This window comes from Anabrus simplex, chromosome 2, assembly GCF_040414725.1.
Source record: "Anabrus simplex isolate iqAnaSimp1 chromosome 2, ASM4041472v1, whole genome shotgun sequence".
Taxonomy (NCBI): Eukaryota; Metazoa; Arthropoda; class Insecta; order Orthoptera; family Tettigoniidae; genus Anabrus; species Anabrus simplex.
The window spans coordinates 232,359,488-232,386,230 of NC_090266.1; positions in this window are offsets into that span (position 1 = coordinate 232,359,488).

The following is a 26,743-nucleotide window of genomic DNA, read 5'->3' on the forward strand; positions in this document are numbered from 1 at the left end:
TTAAGTTTTACCACAACCTTCCTAGCGTGGAAACAGCACTTTCTGAACAGTCACTCCGCAGTCTCTATCATCACTTTAAATCATGTTTACAGTACAATATTGTTTTCGTTGCATAAATTAGTCAATGTGTGAGAGTTGGTGATATTATGAACAAGTAATAAAAAGTAACGACTCTAGTAATATTCAACCGTCACCTTATTAAATTATAGAAACGTTTCTGTACTTATCTAAGCTGCTAGTGAGTACTCCGCCACCTTCCAGACTGCAGTCGTGGCCTTGCTGAGTACCTAAACAGAGGGGTGAGTGGAAAATTCTGTGGGCAATGAACTCTGTTCCGTGGTTAAGGAAGGGGGAGTATGAGGGTATTATGGGCCATAATTCTGTCCATTGGAGGGGGGCAGAGTCATAGGGAGTTATTGTTGTATCTCATGTCGAAACACAATCGAATTAGAACGAAGAAGGTACGCGATGTAATTTAAGCAGATAAGAAGAAAGCATTGAACTCAGGATTCCAAGACTGTGGTTAAAATCTCGGCAAAGGAACCCAGAAGAGAGAAAAAATAATGTCCATTGAACACTCGATATAGTACGATTTTGAAAAGTAAATAATCTCTCATGTTACATTCATTCCTACTCGGTAATTTGAATTATAACTCATTTATAGGTAACCCGAAATAATTTTCGTTTTCTTACCGCCTGGTGGAGTAAAACGAAATTTCAAAATTCACATACAGGCAGCCTTAGTGACATCAAATTTAAATATATTCATGGGGTAAAGGATTATTATTTCTTTTTTGTTACGGTCTCCAGGGACCACTTGACAATTCCAATGCCTCATCCTATGTTGTTCCTTCTTCTTCCTCGAATACTCCTACATCTGCTCACTATGCCTCCTTTTCCTCTCCTAGGACAATTTTGAGTCTGTTTTCTTTCCTTCCCGACCTTGGAATCCTTCCATTTGTAACACTTTATTTCTAAAAGTCTCCCTCTCACTGTTGCTGCTTCTTCCCTTATATGGTTTCTTTCAAAAACCTTTTTTTTTTAAAGTTGCTTTACGTCCCACTGACACGATCGGACTGGAAAAGGCGAGGAGTGGGAAGGAAGTGGCCATGGACTTAATTAATGTACAGCCTCAGCAAGCATTTGCCTAGTGCGATTTGGGAAAACACGGAAAACCATCTTCAGGGCTGCCGACACTGTGGTTCGAACCCATTACCTCCGTAGTACGTTCCAAATCCTTCCCTACTTCATGAATCCAGTTTGTTGTTGCGTTCTTGTTCTAAGGATTGTTTATGGTCTGTTTGGTTAACATGCCGCTCATAAATTCTGCATAAATGTCCAAAGAATTATCAATCGCCTCTTTCTCATTGTTTCTGTTATATTTTTGTACGTTCCGGTATATATCATCATTGTTTCTTGCTTTCCAAAGTTCTATAGTTCCTAGCAGTCCGAGTATTTTCCATATTTTTTGTAGTGTTGTATTTTGAGGTTTTTAGATAAACAGTTTTTGTAGATACTTATGGTTTTACCGTATACACTTTCCATCTTGTGTACCTTTTCTTCTACAGCGGACTGTTAAAAAGCATATCCTTGATTTATATCTCCCAAATATCTGAAGTTCTTGATTTTCTTATTCGACCAATTTCTGTTACTAGATATTCTGGAGCATTTATTATGTTTGTCATAAATTTGTTTGTTTCCACATAAATTCTTAAAACTCTTCTGTTTGCTATTTGTTACAAGAGATTGACTTGTATTGACGGAGGTTTTCAGGTTTTCTGAATGTATGGCAAAATCATCTGCAAATGCTGCACACTTTATTTCAACACCTCTGTTTTTCTTCTTCCTTCTTATATATGATTCGTTATGCCTATCTAAGGAACACGTTCGAACTTATTTAGTATACCTGTACAGTTTCTCCTTTTTCCCTTATATGTCATCATTCGTTCACCGAGTTCATTTCTGCGTTGTTCTGAATATCCTGTATATCATATTTTAGGTTTCTATACAAATTTTTGTTTTAACCATCATTTGTTAATTTCTCTGGCACGGGGGCTGGGTGTAAGTGCTGTCTTCATCATCATTTCATGCTCATCACGACGCGCAGGTCGCCTACGGGAGTCAAAGACCTGCACCTGGAGAGCCGAACCCGTCCTGGGATCTTCCGCCAATAAAAGCCATACGCCATTTCATTTCAGGGATATACTAGGCTTAGAGGTCTATTTGTCAGACTGTTGTTATCCATTCCGTTTAGGTGTCCGTAGAATTTTAGTCTCCTTCTTCTAATTGTATCTGTAATTTCTTCTGTCTTCATTCACTCATGTGATTTCTTTCTCATCCAAATTCCATTTCCGTATTTTCTTCTTGTTTCTCGATGTTTTTACTTGTGAACTGCCGCCGCTTATGAGGGTTTCAGGTCGATAATATGTCCCTGGTTAGGTGACGGTGTTGTACTATCGTAATGTTGCATTTGTTATATATGGATTGATTATGTATTGTACCAGGAACACACTTCGAACTAGAATTAAGCGCTGCACGCCAATTCAACAGCTAGCTGCAGCATGCAGACCGTATGCGATATGGAGCTTATGACGTCGCAGCCTAACCTCACTTTGTGATAGAAAGATTGCATCAACCAGAGAACATTCGAAATGTTCTATGCCTAATAACATTCCTTTGGATAATAATTAAATTATGAGAACAACATCATCGTTTTGCCAAATTTTTGTCTCCATTTCCACCAAGTTTGGTGTAAATACGACGAAAGATAAAGAAGATATTCAATGAAATACATTTACTGCTATCTTCACGATATGCGTATAGAAGGAGGGCTAATTCCCAAGTCAGATCAGTGTGTCAAGTATCACGGTCAAACCCGGTCGGTCGGCTCGTGGCAGTCGCGATGAAGTTTTGTGTGACAGTTTAATTTCTGCACGTTTAGGAACTTCAACTCTACAGTTTTGAAATAGGACTTACACAATTTCTTCGGTATCCCAGTTCGTGAGTGATAGATTTTTACTCAAACTGAGAGCGATATAATACAACTTGTGCTTCGCCAACATTAACATTTGCAAGTGATTGATTATTTAGGATGACTGTTTTAAGTCTTGTGTTTATTTTCCAAGTGTTCATATTTCGAAGTGAATGAGACGTTCTGAACCGTGCTTGTATGTCGTCAAGCGATTGAAATGTTTTGACGGTTTTCGTTGATATAGGCCCAATAGTGTTACAATACTTAGAATGTCTCAAGTGTCAAACACACACAGTTGGTTGAATACAATGTTAACTTAAACTCTGTAACTACATCACCGGTCTTGCAATTTTCTCTTATGTAAATAATTCTCAAACGCTTGGAAATATTTTCGCAGGTGATAGACCGCGAACTGTATATTTCAATTTTATTTATCAACCTTACGAGTGATCGAACCAAGGACTGTAAAGAACAGAGTTTCACTTTATTTTTCACTTAGCACATGTGAAAAGGACTAATTTCACAAGTAAAATATTTTTGTTTCCATCCGATCAAGGTGATTTCCTTCAAAACTGTGTAAAACTTAGGAATATTTGTCAAGTGAGAAAACTTCAGCTTATGCTAAGTGTCACATTCTTCGAATTTACTAGGTCGATTTCATTGACATTCGACGATACGAAGTTACATTACCGTAAGTGGCTATTTATTTTGCCAGTTCTATTTTATTGACATTCGCCTCCGCTTACTTACCTTTCAAGTGCTAAGACTGAATTGCGTGTTCGATTTTATTGACATTCGGCCGCGTAGAATTCACTTCAAATGATTAGTGTCAGAACACGGGGTAGATTTTAGTGACATTCTACCGTGTGATAGTTATTGATTCATTCTTCGAGTACACGAATTCTGTCATTATTATTCTCTTTCTCAATGTGCAGAAGCCGCTTTCCAAATTAATACGTCCATGGCACAAGCGCGTGTATTCACGTTCATCCTATACATGACCAATCTCGACGCCCATACTACTAGAACTTCTAGACCTTCTTGACCTTCTAGACATTCTAGATCTTCTAGAACTTCTAGAAATGCCAGACCATCCAGAAGGTCTAGAATTCCCGTTGAGGGAGGAATCGTGGTTTTATGGTGCAGAGAGGGACCCCTGGTAGTACGAGAGTAGCAGCCAGATTTCAAGGAACGTCGCCTGCCGTAGGAGAAGGAAAAGACACTTCCCAGCATTTCTTATGTACAAAGGTGATAAGCAATTTACTTCTATTAACAAACTCAGTTTTCTTTGAATCAGACATTATTTCAGCAAACCTCTCTCCCTCTGCAGCACTCCATTCCTGTACCGTACACGCCCTGCGATGAATCTTATGATCTTGTAGCCCAAGTACGGCATTTACTGTTACAGTATCTATTCTAGGCGATATTGCAGTTTAGCCATTTATTGTTTGTTTCTTGATTTATCTGTACTGGTTCAATAATTTAGGCTAGACACTTGAATTTATCCACTAGTAAGAGTTATCCGAATTTGGTGATTAATGGTCAATTGTCGAAACTTGATTTAGTTCCTCCCACATACTTCGTCATTAGAAATGAAATTTGGAATCAGGTTTTTGACGCTATTTCATGAAGATTTTCTGTGTACTGGATTGCTTCCTGTCTGCTTTCGGAAGGGATTGCAAGACCATTTCCGAGAGCTAAGCAATTAAGATAAATTCTGTTTTTAAGGAGTTTGCCAATATTTATCCATTCACTTAATTTATTTTCCGTTTACGGACCACTTTTCATAAAACTAGATCGAATGGTCGTGGGGATAATTCATATCCTTGTAGGATACCAGTTCCGATATTGAATTATTATTATTATTATTATTATTATTATTATTATTATTATTATTATTATTATTATTATTATTATTATTAATATTTCCGAATTACTAGATAAAACATAACAAACATTACACGATGTTGCGTCAGAGAATATAATTCATGGTCCATTTGGCATTCAAACTCCAGTTCATCTTGTAAACGTAATCATAACAAGGTGTACTTTCAAAACTGACAGTCCACCGGGGATGACGGGTACTCCAATTCTTCTTCTATCTCTTCATCTTCTACTACTCTTCCCACAGCCTGGTGAGATCGTGGGTGGGAACTTTGGTAAACATATGGATTTATCCCCGTTTAATTCAGTATGCCCTTCCTGACGCTAACTCTGTGCGGAGGAATGTATTCACTATTGCGTATTTCTGTGGTGTTTTGGTAGTGTAGTGTGTTGTGTGAATATGAAGAGGAGCGTGTTTTGACTAACAAAACCACCCAGCCTGCGAATCGAAGGAATTTACCACGTGGGATTAAATTCTCTTACCTGACTGGGAACTGAACGCGAGACCTTCAAGCCGAATGCCTCAACTTTGACCATTCAGCTGAGTTGTCGGATATGGATACCGCTAGGACGACCAGGGAAGTATGTGGAATTTTAATCTTGAAATTTATGACCGTTCAAGTGGGTCATTTTCTCACTTTAGTAATTCAATGAAAGACAAAAATCCCCGTCAAATGAACAAATTTGGAAGGTTATTGATTTGTGCTCTCCAAACGAAACTCTCTGACTCAGTTTCATTACTTCGTGGACTTCCTACAGAACAGTGAATAAACTGGCCATTACCCTAACGACTTTTAGAATCATTGCGGCTATCCAACATTCAACCCCAAAAGTTAATCTTAGAAATCTCGAATTTTGTTATAATGTCCTGAAATCTAAACACGCCAAAATTACTCAATGGTACTCAATATTATAGACGAGATCGAAAACATTTTTGATTGTTTCTGCTATTTTAAACTGAGGAAACAAAGGCAAATCATTCGGATTGATTTTAGGGGGAAATGGATAATTTCGTTTAAGATATAGTCTAAAAATTCCTCGGTTAAAAGTACCTGTCGTTGTTAATTGAATTGGTCATTTGGGAAAGAAAAGCCAGTTTTTCCGCCCAAAATGAGTAAATAATATATTCGTATGCTACAGTGATAAATGCACCTTTTACTGCAGAAACCTCGTAAGGGAGGCTTCATCTGCGTTGTTGAGTAAGGCATCGATTTCTGTGTTTCTTTGTGTAGCACGGTAAGTCAATGACTTGTGTTGTTTCTGTAGTAAACAGTGTTAAACAGCTAATTGCTTTTCAACATAATCTTCCATGACGAGAACTCCTTTGGTTGTTTCTCCTTGGCTTCACCGTGACAGCCTGATTATATGTACTGTTGATGTATTAGAGGTTACTGTTTACAGAATAACGTATTTATGCGGTTTTGTGCAGTTTATGAAGCACATCCAACAACAAAGCCTATCGGCAAGAAAATAGTCCGACTCATTGGATGGATGGTCAGCGTACTGGCCTTCGGTTCAGAGGGTCCCGGGTTCGATTCCCTGACGGGTCGGTCTTTTAACCATAATTGGTTAATTCCAATGGCTCGGAGGCTGGGTGTTTGCGCTGTCCCCAACATCACTGCAACTCACACTCCACACATAACACTATCCTCCACCACAATAACACGCAGTTACCTAAGCATGGCTGATACCACCCACCCACATCGGAGGGTCTGGCTTACAAGGACTGCACCCAGCTAGAAATAGCCACACGAAATTAAAAATTATTAAAGCAAGAAAATACGAAACATGTAACTAACAGTTCACAGTATAATCAATGTGGCCGCAAAGGTATTATTGAAGCCAAGGATTTCATCAACTATATCGAGGTGCACACGTTCATTAAAGGCCACAAGTTCAGCACCTCTGTTTATCTTACAGCCATTAAGACTTACCATATTGGTATTCTTTCCATCCAAGATAAGAAAATAGACGACATAGAGAAGTTTCAACCGAATGTAAAAGAGGATATTCTACTCTTTTACCAAGATACTTTGTATGCTATCTGCTGCAGAACATGAGTTGTTAGGTTCAGAATAGAAGTATTATTCGCATGTTCTTCATCAATAAACATCATACAACGATCTTGAGAATTTAATTAAAGACTTGAAATTCTCAATTAACTTGAGAAACACCGTAAGTCAATATTCTGAAAAAGCAATTTCCTCTTAAATAGAGCAAAGAATTACCTTCCAATTCATTATGATTGATTGATTGATTGATTGATTGATTGATTGATTGATTGATTGATTGATTGATTGATTGATTGATTGATTGATTGATTGATTGATTGATTGATTGATTGATTGATTCATTTATTCATTCATTCATTCATTCATCCATCCTGCCAAGATTAAGGCCAAGTTGCCTTCTATTACATCGAACTAGTTTAATGCACTATTTACACCAAGTTGCTGACGACTAAATACGTACATGCCTACATTAAAATTACACGTTAACTGAAACTATTAAAAGAACATTTGTATATAAATAGACATGAATATTGTGTGTTACGTACTAAACAATTTAAAATTATTATACATAACAAAGTAACCTAGTAACTAATCTATATAAATAAAATCGTAACGACCGTGCGTCTGTACATTGACTATTTTGGCAAAATTTCCGTACAGTTATCCGTTTCAGATGTAATAATGACCATCTACATATTTTTAACTTTGCTTGTTTGTTTGTCTGTTTGTCTATAACTTGAAAACTACTGGATATATTTCTACCAAACTTCATATTTAGCATCCACCTGTCCAAATGTACGTTTCTAGGTCCATAACATGTCAGATTCCCGGAATAGACTGGTGGTTTATAGGGAACCGGAACAGTGATTTTATTCTCCCACAATATATACAAGACCAGCCTTACTGGAAATCGACCATCCTTGATGGAGATCCATTTCCAAAACTTTTTTCTCATATGCAGATTTTCGATAGGAGGATTAATAGGAGAGATGTCATTAACGGACGGTTTCGCAGGCTATGTCCTGTACATTGACTATTTGGCGAAATTTTCGTACAGTTATCCGTTCCAAGTGTATTAATGACCATCTGCATATTTGTTAGCTTTAGTTTCCTCAATGTCCTCATTTTTAACCCAGCCCTTCTCCCAAAGCAAGATTGTGGCACAATCTGCCAGGCGAGCTAGAAAATTGAAATTTAGCAAATTTCTATGTCTTAGCCTGTAATCGACGGAAAGCTTCCAAGATCTTTAAAAATGTCATTTTTACCCCCGAAAAATATCGGAATGTTGAGGCAATTTTCATTTCGGTGCAGACCTTCGTTTCGAGGTATTTCGTGGCTAAATGGTAAGTCGTATCACAAAACGAATGGCACAATCTCAGTTCGATTTGGAGTGATCTACAACTTTGGTCCTATGACATTTCGTCGTATCTCTATTCCTTATATGTTAGATTTGTTTCCATTTCTAGATTATACCTACATTTTGCTCTATGTACACGTATAATTCGTAGTTCGAATCACTTATACGAAAGGTAGAATCATATAATTCTAGACGAATATTTGCCCACCCAGTATCCATACGTGAGCCGAATTCTATGTTTGTAGCTGTCAGATTAGATGGACCGGAAAAATATCTTAAGACCAGCCGTTTAGACCGCTAAATGAGGCCTCTTATGGTACAATCCGCTTGGCGATATGATGTATCGTTTAGCAGCAGTTAATCTGTAAATGCAGATTTGCAATATTATAAACATGCATATATTTCTATGTCGATCTATATATAGGCTGTTCATCGAAGTCGATTAGTAGCGATGTAGAAAGGGTGTGTTTGCCATAATAATTAATATTTACATCGATAGTGACTCCTGCTTGGAGTAATTATTACTCTCCACATCGAGTTTGACTGGCAATAGGAATGGGATCCATCTCCAACTCCTTTTAACTAGCATTAGTAAGGAGGGACTGCCATTGTAATTAATAATTCCCTTCTCGATTTGACTTGCAGAAGTTGAGGCAGCATGCAATTTTGTTCAAAACTTCCCGAACCGATTGCATTTGGGAAACTCACCAACTCGGTGTGATTGTCATTAAGAAAAGGAACCTCTCATTATAATGATAACAGAGCAACTCAAATTTGACTGGCAGTAGGGAAGGTGCCTGCAATTATAATGAAAACTCCTTAACTGTAATCTGTCCGGAATTAGGAAAGGACGCCTGCCATTGTAACGAAACCTCCCCAAATCGATTGTGACCGTTCAGTAGGTAATGGGGCCTCTCATTGTAATGAAAACTTGCCTACTCGAATGTGAATGGCAGTAGGCAAGTGAGCCCGACATTATCAACACAACTCCACAACTATCACTTTACATTGGAAACAACGTATGGAAACCTACCCTGCAACTTAAAAAACTCTTATTCACTGCATGTACAGTAATTTACTTCGATATCAGAATACAGTGTAGAATACCGTAGCGAAGCACGGGTACAATTGCTCGTAATATAAATAATTATTGAGTAAGTGTCCGGCTCCATGGCTAAATGGTTAGCGTGCTGGCCTTTGGTCACAGAGGACCCGAGTTCGATTCCCGGCAGGGTCGGGAATTTTAACCATCATTGGTTAATTTCGCCGGTATGGGGACTGAGTGTATGTGTCGTCTTCATCATCATTTCATCCTCATCACGACGCGCAGGTCGCCTACGGGTGTCAAATCAAAAGACCTGTACCTGGCGAGCCGAACATGTCCTCGGACACTCCCGGCACTAAATGCCAAACGCCATTTCATTTCATTGAGTAAGTAATTAATAACTAAATTATTTACACCTAAATAAACAAAAGGTCACAAAAATAAATAAGATAATGGCTTTACGTCGCACTGACACAGATAGATCTTATGGCGAAGAAGCGATAGGAAATGACTAGGATTTGGAAGGATGCGGCCGTTGCCTTAATTAAGGTACAGCCTCAGCACTTGCCTGGTATGAAAATGGGAAACAATGGAAAACGATCTTCAGGGCTGCCGACAGTGGGATACGAATCCACTATCTCCCGGTTGCAAACTCACAGCTGCGCGCCTCTAGCCGCACGGCCAACTCGCCCGGTAATAAATAAAGCTACTTGAGTTATGACTGAGTATGAATTTAACAGTTATACGAATACGATTAAAAGTTTAAGAAGAAAATGATAATTAATTAAAAATAAGGAAAAAATAAACACTAAATATTCAAAACACATCACAAAGACGCACAAGTAATCAATAACTAAATTGTTTATAACTAAATTGTAGGTATAACAAAAGAAACACTCCTACTTGAATAATGACTGCACATGAAATTAATAAGACTCTGCGAATTACATTAGGAGGATGTAATAGAAAAGTACTTTCATCAGTACTAAAAATAATTTATGAAGTGTGCTTTATAATTTTTTGAATTTTTAAATGAAATTGAGAGACATCAATTTTTTTTTCAGTTTCCAGAATGTAGTAATTGTTGACTAATGTTATTTCTGAAAACACCAATTCAATTAAAATCAATTTTGAATTAAGCCGTGTTAGGCCCATAAACACCGATAAGTGTTTATGATGATAATCTTGATAATGTTCTCTTTTTTTCTGTCGTGTGACTGAGTATTGGAGATGAATATTTATTTCAATCACACATAGCTCAAATTATGTTTTCATGTAGGCTGTTAGATCGTGTCGTTTAGAACTTGAGTACAACTCGACAGGACCTAAAGCATGAAAACGTAACCTGATGTTGAAATATGTGACTTACTTACATTGAGCTAAACCACTAAATGTTCAAAACACATCAAAGACGTGTAAATATGGGACAGTAGTTTCAAGGGCATGCAGGAGTAGTACCGTGTAATGTTCCCATATGATTGCAACGCGCGTTCTTTTCGAATCACACTACTGCCACCATATGCAGCAAGCAATGTACACTGACTGACAGAGCAAATGCAACACCAAGAAGGAGTGGTTCGAAAGGGATGAAAGTTGGGGAAAATACAGAGACGGCACGGACGAATAATTGATGTTTATTTCAAACCGATATGCAGGTTACACAATGCGCACGGCATCGACTCAGTAGGATGTAGGACCACCGCGAGCGGCGATGCACGCAGAAACACGTCGAGGTACAGAGTCAATAAGAGTGCGGATGGTGTCCTGAGGGATGGTTCTCCATTCTCTGTCAACCATTTGCCACAGTTGGTCGTCCGTACGAGGCTGGGGCAGAGTTTGCAAACGGCGTCCAATGAGATCCCACACGTGTTCGATTGGTGAGAGATCCGGAGAGTACGCTGGCCACGGAAGCATCTGTACACCTCGTAGAGCCTGTTGGGAGATGCGAGCAGTGTGTGGGCGGGCATTATCCTGCTGAAACAGAACATTGGGCAGCCCCTGAAGGTACGGGAGTGCCACCGGCCGCAGCACATGCTGCACGTAGCGGTGGGCATTTAACGTGCCTTGAATACGCACTAGAGGTGAGGTGGAATCATACGCAATAGCGCCCCAAACCATGATGCCGCGTTGTTTAGCGGTAGGGCGCTCCACAGTTACTGCCGGATTTGACCATTCTCCACGCCGACGCCACACTCGTCTGCGGTGACTATCACTGACAGAACAGAAGCGTGACTCATCGGAGAACACGACGTTCCGCCATTCCCTCATCCTAGTCGCTCTAGCCCGGCACCATGCCAGGCGTGCACATCTATGCTGTGGAGTCAATGGTAGTCTTCTGAGCGGACGCCGGGAGTGCAGGCCTCCTTCAACAAATCGACGGGAAATTGTTCTGGTCGATATTGGAACAGCCAGGGTGTCTTGCATATGCTGAAGAATGGCGGTTGACGTGGCGTGCGGGGCTGCCACCGCTTGGCGGCGGATGCGCCGATCCTCGCGTGCTGACGTCACTCGGGCTGCGTCTGGACCCCTCGCACGTGCCACATGTCCCTGCGCCAACCATCTTCGCCACAGGCGCTGCACCGTGGACACATCCCTATGGGTATCGGCTGCGATTTGACGAAGCGACCAACCTGCCCTTCTCAGCCCGATCACCATACCCCTCGTAAAGTCGTCTGTCTGCTGGAAATACCTCCGTTGACGGCGGCCTGGTGTTCTTAGCTATACACGTGTCCTGTGGCACACGACAACACGTTCTACAATGACTGTCGGCTGAGAAATCACGGTACCAAGTGGGCCATTCGCCAACGCCGTGTCCCATTTATCGTTCGCTACGTGCGCAGCACAGCGGCGCATTTCACATCATGAGCATACCTCAGTGACGTCAGTCTACCCTGCAATTGGCATAAAGTTCTGACCACTTCTTCTTGGTGTTGCATTTGCTCTGTCAGTCAGTGTATTTAGACATAAATAGGGAAGGATTTTCCTAATAAATGTAAGACACAGTCACATTATGTCAATTGCAATGAACAGGATGACATAATTTTCTACCCAGGAAACGACAACTTACGTGAAGAGGCCGTCATCTGCCATGCACCTGACCGCAGGGACGTGACCAAAGACGACTATGTTCACAACATCAAAACACAGTTGTAGTGGACGTTTATTGCTCCAGTTGTCGTTTACATTCTAAGTACGTACAGGATACCATTACAATTATTCATATTCACGGCAGGGGTCGAACCCACATCCGCTCCGTTGGAAAGCTCCTATACTAACCAGCGGAGCGTCAGGTTGGTCAGTCACGTAGGAGATTCAGTTCATTCTGACACGCAGGCAATCCTTTAGCTACATGACTAGAATATTAAGCATTCTGCTGTATGTTTGGCAATTCACATTGCGCACTGCCAAACTGCAAACTTAAAACAAACCTGTGAGATATTAACAAACCAGCAGCGAATGCTTTTAGAATAAACGTCTACGGAATGCAGAGTATAATTTACAATTAGAATTTGAATGTAAGTAAGTTGATTTCTAAGCTCAAGTGCAAGTTGAATCTCCCACAAATAAGCTGTTACCGAAAACTTACGCTTCACCAAAGAGATGTAGTAGAGAAATGAGAATTGAAATTGTTTCTCATTGCCTTGCTCACCGACCCAGGACATGCTGTTCTATACCTGTTTGTGAAGTCAACTGAAATGCATAAATCAACTGACCCTACGAGAGAGACTTTCAAGCCATTCATCATAGGAACTGGCTGCATAAAAGAATGGCATTACTAGCAGCGCACAAACTTTCACGATTATATATTGTAAAAGCCATGCACGAGTCCGAGATAAATCAATTAAAGTAACAATTTCGATCTAGGACATTTCAGGAGACGTAGTGCAATTTAAGTTTATATTATTATTATTAATATTATTATTATTATTATTATTATTATTATTATTATTATTATTATTATTATTATTATTTCCGGGCTCTTACACCATGGGGTTTGGTTTTACGGCTGGATGGCCTTCCTGACACCAACCTCAGTTGAGGTGGTAATGAAGATGAAATGAATGATGGCGAATGAAATTGGGTAAGGAGGTGAAAGGTATCCGCTGTGGCCTTCGAAAATGAACTAAAAATGGGAAACCACAGAGAACCACTTAGGAGGGCTGACAGTGGAGTTCGAACCCTCGCGTCTCCCGAATGCGAGCTTGACTGGTGTAACCTGACAAATTTCGCGTTTTGGTCGGGGCTTCAAGTATGGATGCGCTTCCTGACACCATGTGATATTTTTAAGTGAAAATTCTAAACCGAGGTCTAACCGGAATCGAACCCAAGAGTTCTTATAGAAAACTAGCAGCTAAGATACACTCATCAGACGCAGCACCTACTGAAGAGTGCAGATTTTTAAATTACTGTCTGTTTTACGTCGTACCGACACACTTAGGTCACATACGAAGGCGATGGGATGGGAAGGGGCTAGGAGTGGAAACGAAGTGACCGTGGCCTTAACTAACTGCCTGGTGTTAACATAGGAAAGCATGGTCAATCATCTTCAGGTTGAAGACAGTAGGTTTTGAACCCACCATCTCCTGAATGCAAGCTGATAGATACGTGACTCAAACCAATTGCTCGGTATTATTATTATTCTTACAGAATATGTATATGGTAATATAGGGAGAATTAATTATTACAAATTGTTTAAAAATGTTAAAAAAATAATTTTTTTAAAAAAATAAGTGAATCACTCCATGTTATTGTGCGTGACCTGTGGGAAACAATTGGTGGCACCAGGTTATGACTGAATCGAGATTTAGAATGTTAAACTATTTATTGTTATATATTCTTTCCATAGAATTGCTTGTTGTACTGTTGTTGTTATTGTGGTTGTGTAATTATGTTTTAACTTTATTTTATTATCGCACTACTGTAATTGATTATTGCCACCGGGATATTTCCCAAATGTGACGCATTTGTTAATAATAATAATAATAATAATAATAATAATAATAATAATAATAATAATAATAATAATAATAATAATAATAATACCAAACCAAACCGCAGTGCACTACAGCCCTTGAAGGGCCCTATCCTACCAAGCGACAGCTGCTCAGCCCGAAGGACTGCAGATTGCGAGGTGTCGTGTGGTCAGCACGACGAATCCTCTCGGCCGTTATTCTTGGATTTCTAGACCGGGGCTGCGATCTCACCGTCAGATAGTTCCTCAATTCTAACCACGTAGGCTGCGTGAACCTCGAACGAGCCCTCAGATCCAGGTAAAAATCCCTGATATGGCCGGGAATCGAAGCCGGGCCTCCAGGTAAGAGGCTGGCACACTACCCCTACACCATTGGGCCGACAATAATAATAATAATAATAATAATAATAATAATAATAATAATAATAATAATAATAATAATAATACATATCAGCTGCGAAAAGAATTATGTGGAAGTACTGTGTAAGTTGGTTCTTATTATTCATTCGTAATGTTTATTCATTTAAACTTAACAATATGAAGTTTTTTTTAAATACTTAAAGAGTGTTTAACATCTATATAAGTTGACCTCCATTACCATAAGTGCTGAAAAGTATTGTGAAGAAAAAATTGATTACTTATATCGTGGTTAACACTAAAATTAATTTCTGAGATGAAACGCCTTTCGTTTTTCCAGAAGTCTGTCATCTTGAACCATTAATGTTCTCTCTCGCACTTTTCTGTGTGGTTCATTTGACCTGATTTCAGTTTTATGAAAATAATGTTGTTTCTATCCAACAAGTAATTTTACTTTATTTCTATTGAACACTCGTCTAAATTTCGAAATTTAAAACCAGTTTGGGGGTTACATAGCGTAAGCGAGGTAGTACAATTGTGGCCGGTTCACCTGTATGAACATGGGCTCGATTCCACATTAGAAAGTCGAAAAATCCCCTTAAGAAATGAGTACCCGGTTAATAATTGGGGACAGAAATCAACGGTTATGGAGGTAACCACCCTATCGCAGTCAGTATCGAGTCTGAAATTAGTAGAAGCCTGTACCTAGTCCCTCCTTCAGGATCTTAAACACCTGTACGTGCACCATTCTACGTTGCTTAGTATTTTATGACATGTTGACTACGCACAAAGCGCAGCTTCGTATTTAAAATCTCCTCTAGACAACAGTGAATATTACGGTTAATTAGGAAACCTAACAGGTGTTGTCTACTTTGTGGTACAGAAATCTCTACATGCCAATCAAAATTATATTTGAAATTTATTGAAATGTTTTAATTAGCAAGTTTTATGATACATTCAAATAGAAATGACGTTAGAATGAAATAGACTTATGATCTCTGATTATTACGATTACATGGTTAAAAATTGTTGATTTATGCTTCATGGTAGTTTTCATTTGGATGCCACATGGGGTTCAGACTCTAGTCAGGTAGCAGAAGACGGACATATAACTAAATAGCTTTCATATGCAGATGAGACCCAGCTAATAAACACATGTGGACACAAGTTTCGTTAAGCAGCTCAGCATGTGTGTATCCGTCGAGGACAAATGCGGATAATTGGCTCGGGATATGGTGGAGGGTTAACGAGCACGTGTTACTTCGGGGACCTCTAATATCGCAGATGGTGATGTCCACTAATTCCACACATTTCCGTAACAGCCTTTGGTGATGGATAGTGGGGTATATTAATACCACCTGGGATGTGCCAGAATTTAGACTGAACTCAACCGTACGAGGACTGCTCATTGTTCAACTCACAGTTACGGGCACAACTTTGTCCGTTGCCAGTCTACCTGAATGTACCTGTTTCTTCCACCTCTCAGAAGCATCAAATAGATCACTACGATTTTATTTTACGTTTCTAATTCCCGCTTCATGAGTAATATATACCACGGGTGTAAAATAGCTAGGTGTATACACATGTTAATCGCAAGATGCATCTTTATTTACTAAATATTTGCTAATACAGTATATTGAAGACACCTTAATATCAGAACTATGTCGATGTAATCTCGTCCTCCTGCCTATTAGACGATCTACAGATAAATGGAAGTTGAATTTGGGGACTATTTGGGAAGAAGACATTAAATAACGATGTTTAGTTTACTGAATACATACCGGTAACAGAAATAATTTATAATTTCTTAACACATTTAAAAGCAATGATACACATCGTACTAAGGGGACTGTCCAATTTTTCTCTGTAAATCAAGCTGTTTTGGATAAATTCAATTAATACTTCAATTAAATATGAAGTTAGATTTAAAAACTATGTATTGAGTTCAGTTATCCATACTGATTCCTCAACTAATGTTCATCATTGCAGTGGTAGAGTCTCTGGTTTTTTATCTGTAGGCTCTGTTGCGGTAAGCTGAGAACCGATCTTAATGAGAGACTGAAAACCAAGTCAATAATACTAAGCAATAAGGCTATGACAATACATATTTTCTGGATATCTAGTTGCTTTGAAACTCCAAAAGCTTCCAAATGACTGTGTGAAGTTCGAATGATCCCCTTCTTTGCTCAGACAGTCAGTCATCGAAATTTCACCGGAACAGTCTTCTTTCCAATATCAGTTACTGCATTCCAGATTGGAAGAGTGGAGGGAGGTCGGTTTTCCTCCAACACAATTGATATTTCCTGTCGTTGTAAATCCAGTAGTAACCTATGTTTATTAACAGGTCATAGCTCTGAATATGTGCAGCCGGTTTCTTGAACCAACATGTTTCATAGCTGAATACTAGCTAGGCTACGGGTCCAACAGAAAAGAAAAATGTTACTCACATTTAGTACGTCTACTTCTTGACCCTGTCGGAAGGTTACTTGATTTCTCATAAAGTGGTACTGCGGATTGTATGTTCATAGATCTATGAAAATTAGGTTTTGTTGTGAAATAATGCAACAAATGAGTGGTTTGGAGAGATTCCTTCCTATGCTGCGTACTAACAATAATAACACTTATTGACATATGTTCGGAATCCGAAAGTACAAAGCACTCGGTGAAGAATATGAATTTTACTTTATATAATGAGAAATGATCTACCTAGCCGAGGCGATAATGGCATGCTCAGTTCTCCATAAAGAACGTGGATTTGATTCTTCATCAGAAAATAGAGACATTTCGAAACGAAATATTCACTAATAAAATGTTCACTTCAGCCTGAAACAGAAATGAGCACAGGGTTAATCTCTTTGCGTAAAGTGGGCTGGGAATGGGGCTAACCACTTTGTCCTCCTCAGTGCCATAGTTACGAGTACTGGAAGTCTTGATCTCTCACACCTCCATAGATCACCATCATAATTGACTGTATCATGTTATTTCTCCACTGAGTGAGTTGGCCGAGTTGATAGCGACGCGTAGCTGTGAGCTTGCATTCCAGAGATGACAGGTTCAAATTCCACCGTCGGCATTTCTGAAAGTGGCTCTCCGTGGTTTCCCATTTTCATACCGGGCAAATGTCCCGACACTACCTTAATTAAGGCAACGGCCATTACCTTCCCAATTCTACCCTTTTCCCATCGTTAGATCACCGATAAAATTCGATGTGTCAGTGCGACGTTAAATCATTAGCAAGGTTACATGTTATTTCTCTTCTTTAGTGTATTAAGTGAGTACGCTCCTCAGCAAGTATATCATAGTTAATAACTGTTTTACCAAAATACTAAATGTGTACTTTCAAAAATTCGGTTTTTCGCTCTGCTTTCTTAAAACTTCAATGAAGATGGTGCTTGAACACGAGGAAGTTCCAGCAAAATGAGTTATGGACGTTCTCGGAACGCAAAGAATATTACTGAAGGGCTTATTTCTAAAGTAACGCATCTACAACAAACACAATTATTCGGGGATACGCCGTTTTCTAAAAAAATGATTTCCTAATAAGATACCGGGCGAGTCGGCCGTGCGGCTAGGGGCGCGCAGGTGTGATATTGAATCCGGCAGATAGTGGGTTCGAACCAGACTGTCGGCAGCCCTGAAGATGGTTTTCCGTGGTTTCCCATTTTCACAACGGGCAAATGCTTGGGCTGTACCATAATTAAGGCCACGGCCGCTTCCTTCCCACTCCTAGGCCTCTCCTATCCGATCAACGCCATAAGACCTATCTGTGTAGGAGCGACATAAAACAAATAATAATAATAATAATAATAATAATAATAATAATAATAATAATAATAATAATAATAATAATAATAATAATAATTAATATTAATAATAATAATAATAATAATAATATAATAATAAGAAGAAGATGGAGACTTAATTTTTCCCTTGTAACCACATCACTTGAAATAAAATCAGCTTGTCATGGTGGCTAAAATCCTAGTGCAAAGAATACCACCAGTATAGAGGAAGAGTCTTGGATTTAGGTCACTTTGCAACTAAAGAAAAGTTCGAAATGCGAATTATTCAGAACAGTGTAAGCTAAATTACTTTGTAGGGGCTCAAACTCTGAAATACAGTATAATGCTTAATGGTATATTTATAAAAATATTTTATAAATGGATTATAAATTCAGAGTTTAAAAATTTCGAAATGCATATAAAATGAATAGAAAAAACGCGTACAGTACAAAAATACTTAAATCTAACATACGACTGGAAAATAACATAACGATTATTGTCTCGAGTTATATATCGTATTCTTGAACATTCGAGTTTTCGGGGGAGAACGTTTGGAAGGACCTATTGGTCCATACACGTCACATACTCAACTCACAAAGTAACATAAAAATGAATTAGTACATTCGAGTTGAAGGACGTAATGCTGTTTTTGTGGGTTTTAATATTCAGCAGTTGGAGTAGAAGGAAGCATGGTGCGTACAGGTACACCCAATTTATCGAGGAGGCTCTTAACACTCTTGACTATGCCTTCTTTTAATACATTACCCAATGATTTTTGTTCCAATAAAGGAAAGGACCATTTCCTACCTCTTTTCGGCAGAGTGTGTTTGCATACAGGAAAACCACGAGGGAAAGAGCAGAGTCTCGCAACAACCGGTAAGCGGTATCGTGATATGTGCGCGCCGAGCTATCAGTCATGTGAAGTGGAAATAAACACAGAGAGAAGTTGCGTCACTTTGGAAATAAGTACAAATTTGGATGCCATTTTATCCACGATATACTCCACTTTGGAAATAAATACGTTTCCACATGTTAAAGCACTATTGTGGAAATATATTTGCACGTTCAGATTGAAATACGCAGAAAGTAGGGTTGCGTGGTAAATAAGCCCTTCATTTAGGGCAAATAGGGAATGGTATGGCACAATCCATATTTCTTCTTCCTGGCCCTTTTTCACTTACCTGGGGTCAGCATTTTGTATGGATTTCGTGCAGCTTTACCTGACCCTAACCCATATGGAGGGCACTCTATTCACCAGTGCGTGTTTCTATGGTGGTTTTTAGTGAGATTTGTTCTAAGTAAATGAAATTGCCTGTAAAGAGAAACGCTAAAACCCATCCCCCTGTACTAGAGAAATTGTCGTTGTATGAGTCATCGGTCCATAGACTGGGTTGATGCAGCTCTTCCATGCCACCCTATCATGTGCTTAACTTTTCATTCCTACGTAACGATTGCAACCTACATCTACTCTAAAATGCTTGTCATATTCATACCATAGTCTACCCCGACCGTTCTTACCGCCTACATTTCCTTCAAAAACCATCTGAACAAGTCCTGGGTGTCTTAAGATGTGTCCTACCATTTTATCATTCCTTCTCGTCAAATTTAGTCAAATCGATCTCCTCTCACCAATTCGATTCAGTATCTCTTCATTCCTTATTCGATCTATCCATTCTCACCTTCAGAATTCTTCTGTAACACCACATTTTAAAAGCTTATATTCTCTTTCTTTCTGAGCTAGTTATCGTCCATGTTTCACTTCCATAATATGCCACGCTCCAGATGAAAGTCTTCAGAAACATTTTTCTAATTCCTATATCAATGCTTCAAGTGAGGAATTTGTTTTTCTAAAGAAAGCTCTTACTTGCTTGCGCTAGTCTGCATTTTATGTCTTGCTTACTTCTGCCATCGTTAATTACTTTACTACCCGAGTAACAATATTCATCTACATCCTTTAAGACTTCATTTCCTAATCTAATATTTCCTGCATCACCTGCCTTCGTTCGACTGCATGCCATTACATTTGTTTTGTACTTTTTTCATTTCGTCCTCCTTAGCTAAAACTTCGTCCATACCATTCAGCAGTTTCACGAGATCTTCTGCAGCCTGCGATAAAATAACAATATCGTCAGCAAATCTCAAGGTTTTGATTTCCTCTCCTTGGATCGTAATTCGCTTTCCAAATTCCTCTTTGATTTCCTTTAGAGCAGGTTCTATGTAAATATCGAAAAGGAGGGGGGACAAACTGCAACCTTGCCTCACTTATTTTTGGATTGCTGCTTCTTTTCAAAGCTCTCGATTCTTGTCACTGCAGACTGATTTTTATACAGATTGTAGATAATTCTTCGTTCTTGGTGACTGATCCTAATGACCTTCAGAAACTTAAATAGCTTGGTCCAATCAGCATTATCGAATGCCTTGTCTAGATCTACGACTGACATGTACGTGGGCTTGCCCTTCTAAATTCTATACTCTAAGATCAGACTTTAAGTCAGGATTGTTTTACGTGTTCCTACATTTCTTTTGAAGCCAAACTGATCTTCTCCCAACTCATCTTCAACTTGTCTTTCCATTCTTCTGTAAATAATACGCGTTAAATTTTTGCAGGCATGAGATAGTAAACTAAAGGTGTGGTAGTTTTCACGCTTGTCAGCACCGGGTTTCTTGGGAATAGGTACAACAACAGTCTGCCTAATATCGGTTTGAACGTCTACTGTCTCATACATCTTACACACTAAATGGAATAACCTTGCCGTGCCTGTTTCTCGTAAGGCAGTCAGAAATTCAGAGGGAGTGTCATTACTTCCAGGTGCCTTGTTAATATTTAGGCCTCTCACAGCTCTGTTAATCCCTGACCTCAAAACTGGGTCTCCCATTTCATCAGCATCAACACCCTCTTCTTGTTCCAGAACCTAATCTTCTACATATTTACATTGATACAAATGTTGGATATGCCATCTTTCTGCTTTGCCTTCTTTCCCAAGAATTGGCTTTCGATCTGAGCTCTTAATATTCGTACACCTAGCTTTCCTTTCTCCAATGTTTCCTTCATTTTCTTGTATGCAGCATCCACCTTTCCCAGGATCATACAACCTTCGACATCCTTTCACTTCTCCTTCAGCCATTCTTCCTCAGCTACCTTGCACTTTCTATTCACTTCATTGTTTAATCGCCTATATTCTTTCTGCCCTCTTCATTTCTATTTTTCTATTTCTATTTTCTTCGTTTATCAATCAGGTCTAGTATCTCGTGAGTTATCCACTGATCCTTAGTTGATCTTTTCTTTTGTCCTAACATTTCTTCAGCAGCCCTACTGACTTCATTGTTCATGACCATCCACCCTTCTTTTATTGTGTTTCCTTCCGCCTTTTCATTTAGTCCTTGTGCATCATCTTCCTTGAACCAATATTTCACACTCTTTTCTTTCAACTTGTCTAGATCCCATCTTCTTGCATTCCGTCCTTTCTTCAATTTCTTCAACATCAGGTGGCATTTCATGACTCATGCAATTCAACACCTGGTTTCTGAATATCTGATTAATCATAATGAAGACTATTTGATATCTCCCAATGTCTCCAAGTCTCGTGCACGTATACAACAATCGTTTGTTTTGTTTGAACCAAGTATTAGCAAGGACCAAATAATGATCAGTGCAGAATTCGACCAGCCGACTTCCTCTTTCGTTCCTTTGTTCCAATCCGAATTCTCCTACTGTATTACCTTCTCTCCCTTGGCCCACCACTGCATTCCAGTCTCCCATCCCAATTAGATTCTCGTCACCTTTTACATAATGTATTATATCTCCTATATCTTCATATATTCTTTCAATTTCTTCGTCATCTGCTGAACTAGCAGGCATATAGACCTGCACTATTGTGGTGATCATGTGTTTTGTGTCTCTCTTGACAACAATAATCCTTCCATTATGCTGATCATAGTAGCTTACCCGCTGCCCTGTTTTCTTGTTCATTATTAAACCAACTCCTGCATTTCCCCTAATTTTTTTGTGTTGATAATTCGGTAGTCGCTTGACCAAACGTACTCTTCTTCCTGCCAACGTACTTCGCTTATACCAACTACATCTAACTTTAGTCTATCCATTTCTCTTTTCAGATTGTCTAACCTACCACAACGATTCAAACTTCTAACATTCCACGCACCGAATCGCAGAATGTCCGTATCCACATTCCTGATGATCGCCCCTCTAGTGTATTCCCCACCCGGAGATCCGATTGGGGGACTAGTTTACATCCGGAATATTTTACCCGGGAGTAGTCCATCACCATTACAACATTCATGCAGAGAGACCTGCAGGTACTCGGGAGTTAGTTACGGCTGTAGTTTCCTGTTGTTTTCAGCCATGTAGCAGTATCAACATAGATAAGCCATGTTGAGTATTATTAAAAGGCCATATCAGTCAATCATCTAGACTGCCGCCCTTGCAACTTCAGAAAGGCTGCTACCCCCACTTTCGATGATCCATTCGTTAGTCTGGTCTCTCAACAGACACGCATGCGATATGGTTGCACCTGCGGCTGGGCTATCTGCTTCATTGGGATACACAAGCCTCCCCACCGCGGAAAGGTCACATGGTTCGCAGGGGAGGCTTAGGTGCTCAAATACGTCAGACCCGCGCTGGTAGATTTACAGACACTTAAATGAGCTACTGCGGAATAATATTCCGGCACCTCGTCGTCTCCGCAAACCGTAAAAGTAATTAGAGGAATTAAGTCGACGAAATTAAAATCACAGACCCAGACGGAAATCGATCCCCGACCCCTTCCAACCGAAAGCTGATAATGCAGCCAATACCAATAATACAGACTGAAAAGCATCAAACACAAGGAAACCACAGTTACACCTCTGACATTACAACACGTCTTTCAAGAAAGAAGCTCTATTATACCTTGGTAAAACGTTTAAAGTCACAGTATCACAAAACATGTATACAAGCTGAATGATTCCTTGCGTACCGTATTTTAAATACGAACTTTGTTCCATTGCATGAATTAATTATATCAATATCTACCCGAGATAAAATCTGTACATTTCCTGTGAAATATTGTTATCATTACGACAGTGTAGGTTTGTGAAAACCTACAGCTGAAACATGAATGTTGAGTTGCTTACAAGTACACTTACTTGGTAATTCCGTCTTGAGTACTGTTGTTCACACGCCGGTCTAAGTGGCTCAGATGGTTTAGCTGGTGTTTTTCTGAGCGCAGATTAACAGGTTTGATCGCGGCTCAGACCAATGGTGTTTCAAGGTGCTCAAATACGTCAGACCCGTGTTGGTAGATTTACAGACACCTAAAAGAACTACTGCGGAATAATATTCTGGCACCTCGGCGTCTCCGGAAACCGTAAAGGTAATTAGGGCGACGTAAAACCAGTAAAATTATCGTATTGTACAAACGATATTACTCCTAATTGTTCTTTCACTATACAGTGTTAATAAATTGAGCACATTTTCAGAGTGTATAAATAATAATTAGAAGAGATTAATGTATAAAATGAAAGAACATTTTAGAACTGTTTAAAGCGTATTCATAAATAAATGGAAAATAGAAACGTAGTCATAAAGTGAAAATATACACTGGCGGAAAAAAGTATCCAAACCCCAGTAAGGGGTTCTGGTAGATTAACGAACGGTGGAAGGCGTGTTTATACATCTGATAGATGACGTTGATTCAAATTGCCCGCAAATTTGCATTAGTGTGGCACTAGTAGCGGCCCCATGACTTTGCAAATCAGGTTTGCATTAAATACGGGCTGTACAGTGCAAGAGCATTAGTTACCTGTGAGATTGGACGGAGTGACTGTGAGTGGGTCAAGAATGCCTTTACGACAATAAAGAGGCCGGTATCAACAGCTCACTGCGGTTGAACGAGGCTGTATAATAGTACTACGTGAAGGTTGGATTTTCCTTCCGTGCTATTGCAGAACGACTTGGTAGGAATGCCTCCAATGTGCATGCGTGCTGGCACCAGTGGTCACGACAAGGTACGCTCGCAACAGGACCGGGCTCCGGACCACCCCATGGCACCAACGAGAGGGAGGACCGCCGTATTTGGCGTGTGGATGTGGCTCAGTGGACTGCGTTTGCATCAGCAATTCGAGCGACAGTTGGCACCACAGTGACGCAACAACTTCAGTGATGTGTTTTCTGATGAAAGTCGACTCTGCCTTGATGCCAGTGATGGCCGTGTGTTGGTTAGAAGGAGGGTAGGTGAGTACCTGTATTACACATGTCTGCGGCGTCGACACACTGGACTTACATCGAGAGTTTTGGTCTGGGGAGCAATTTCCTATGGCAACAGCACACTCTCTTTGTTATCCCACGCACCCTGACTGCAGATTTGTACGTCCATTTTGTGATTCGACCTGTTGTGCTGCCATTCCTGAACAGAATTCCCGGGAGTGTTTCCCAAAAGGATAATGCACGCCCCCATGCCACTGTTGTAACCCAACGTGCTCTACAGAGTGTCGAAATCTTGTCTTAGCCAGCTTTTTCCCCCGATCTGTCCCCAATCGATCACGTATGGGGCATCATTGGACTACAACTCCAGCGTCATACAAAACCGGCATTAACCGTCTCTATATTGACCAACCAAGAGGAACAGGCATGTAACTCCATCCCACAAGCTGACATCTGGAAAGTGGTTCGACACAATGCATGCACGTTTGCATTCAACAGTCATGCGATTACATTGGTTTTTAATGGACCAGGATGGCATATTTGCGATGTGTTTTGTCGCCCAGATAATAACCTGTAGTCTTGTACTTTCAATCAATTAAATATGTTATCTCGACAAATATATTGCCAAAATTTCCGTATTCTACATTCCTTATTTCATGATGTTCGGAATTTTTCTGCTCGTGTAGGGGCCTATATAATAAAATATACTTATGAAATATATTAATGTGCAATCCAGTGTGAATCGATTAACTGATGACACTGTCTTGGAAAGAGTTTAGAATAACATAGATTTATCACTTAATTTTTCTAATGCTACAATAAACAGTATTTTGTGAACAAGAACATCAAACATTTCACATTGTTCAGTTGAACTCTGGGAAATGAAAGCTTTTGAACGATGTTAATCAAAGGCTGTCAGGTCTACTAATGTTCTCTTAACGTCTACTTATATTCTCTATGTTTTTCAACCAGGTGAGAATTCTGGGCGTTGTTAGGCATAATGTATCTACAAAGACGAACACACGAAACGCTGTCAATAGTGTACTCTGTGTTATTTACAAATTATTTACACATTACACACACATCAATGAACCACCATTTTGAACACTTGACTACTACGCTCTCGAACAAAATACTGCTATTAAGAAGAAGAAGACTGAACACTTGCATGTCAACCAACTACCAACCCAAGAAGGTCACATCATAAATTCACGTACTGGATTAATGACTTGCACTCGCAACCCTCGCTAAAACAACTCCACTCAACCCACAAGTCTGCCTCTTGATATACATTGCCTGGCAAGGCTCCTAGAAAAATATGATACAACATGTTTTCTCGTAATTTTGAGAGTCTCCAATATCTTATTTACAATGAATGGAATTTTATGTAACTCTCCAGTTCCAAAGATTCGTTGTTCTGGACTATTACCGTGTGTTGCACAATATTGCAATGGATTTATACATCGTATATACAGGTAATAATAAAGGATATACTATCAATTACATGTTCTTGCATTAATTTAACTCATATTAATATGCATACAGCAGATGTTTCATGACATAACCTCACAAATAACACACAAGTAATAAGACCACGATTTATATCAAACAAAGTCCGGACATAATTACATAAATAATAATACTAATACTAATAGATGTAAGCAACTTCATACCCACATCTCATAAGTCATAATAATAATCATAATAGTAAATGATATTCCCATTACTCACCCATGGGTTAGAGAATTGTTTCCAAGTTATACTAGTCCATTACACTTGCATCAGGCATTTATCATATATGTATGTGTATGGTAATATATTTTCTGCTGGGGCTGTACCTTAATTAAGGTCACAGCCGCTTCCTTCCCACTCCTAGGTCTGTCCTATCCCATTGTCGCCATAAGGCCTATCTGTGTCGGTGGGACGTAAAGCCAATTGTAAACAATATATATATACTTGTATTTGTCTGGCTAGTTGCGGAGTTCGATTCATAAACATATCGTAATGCCAGTTTACTGTGCGTCAGTCTGGACATATAAATCATTCTCTTGATGTACATCACTAGCCACATGCAACTGAAACAGGGTCGAGCGCTCGCTGCATTGCGGCAATGTGCTTGGCTGGAGACATACTCGCAGCGCAGGTGACCGGGCGAGTGACAATC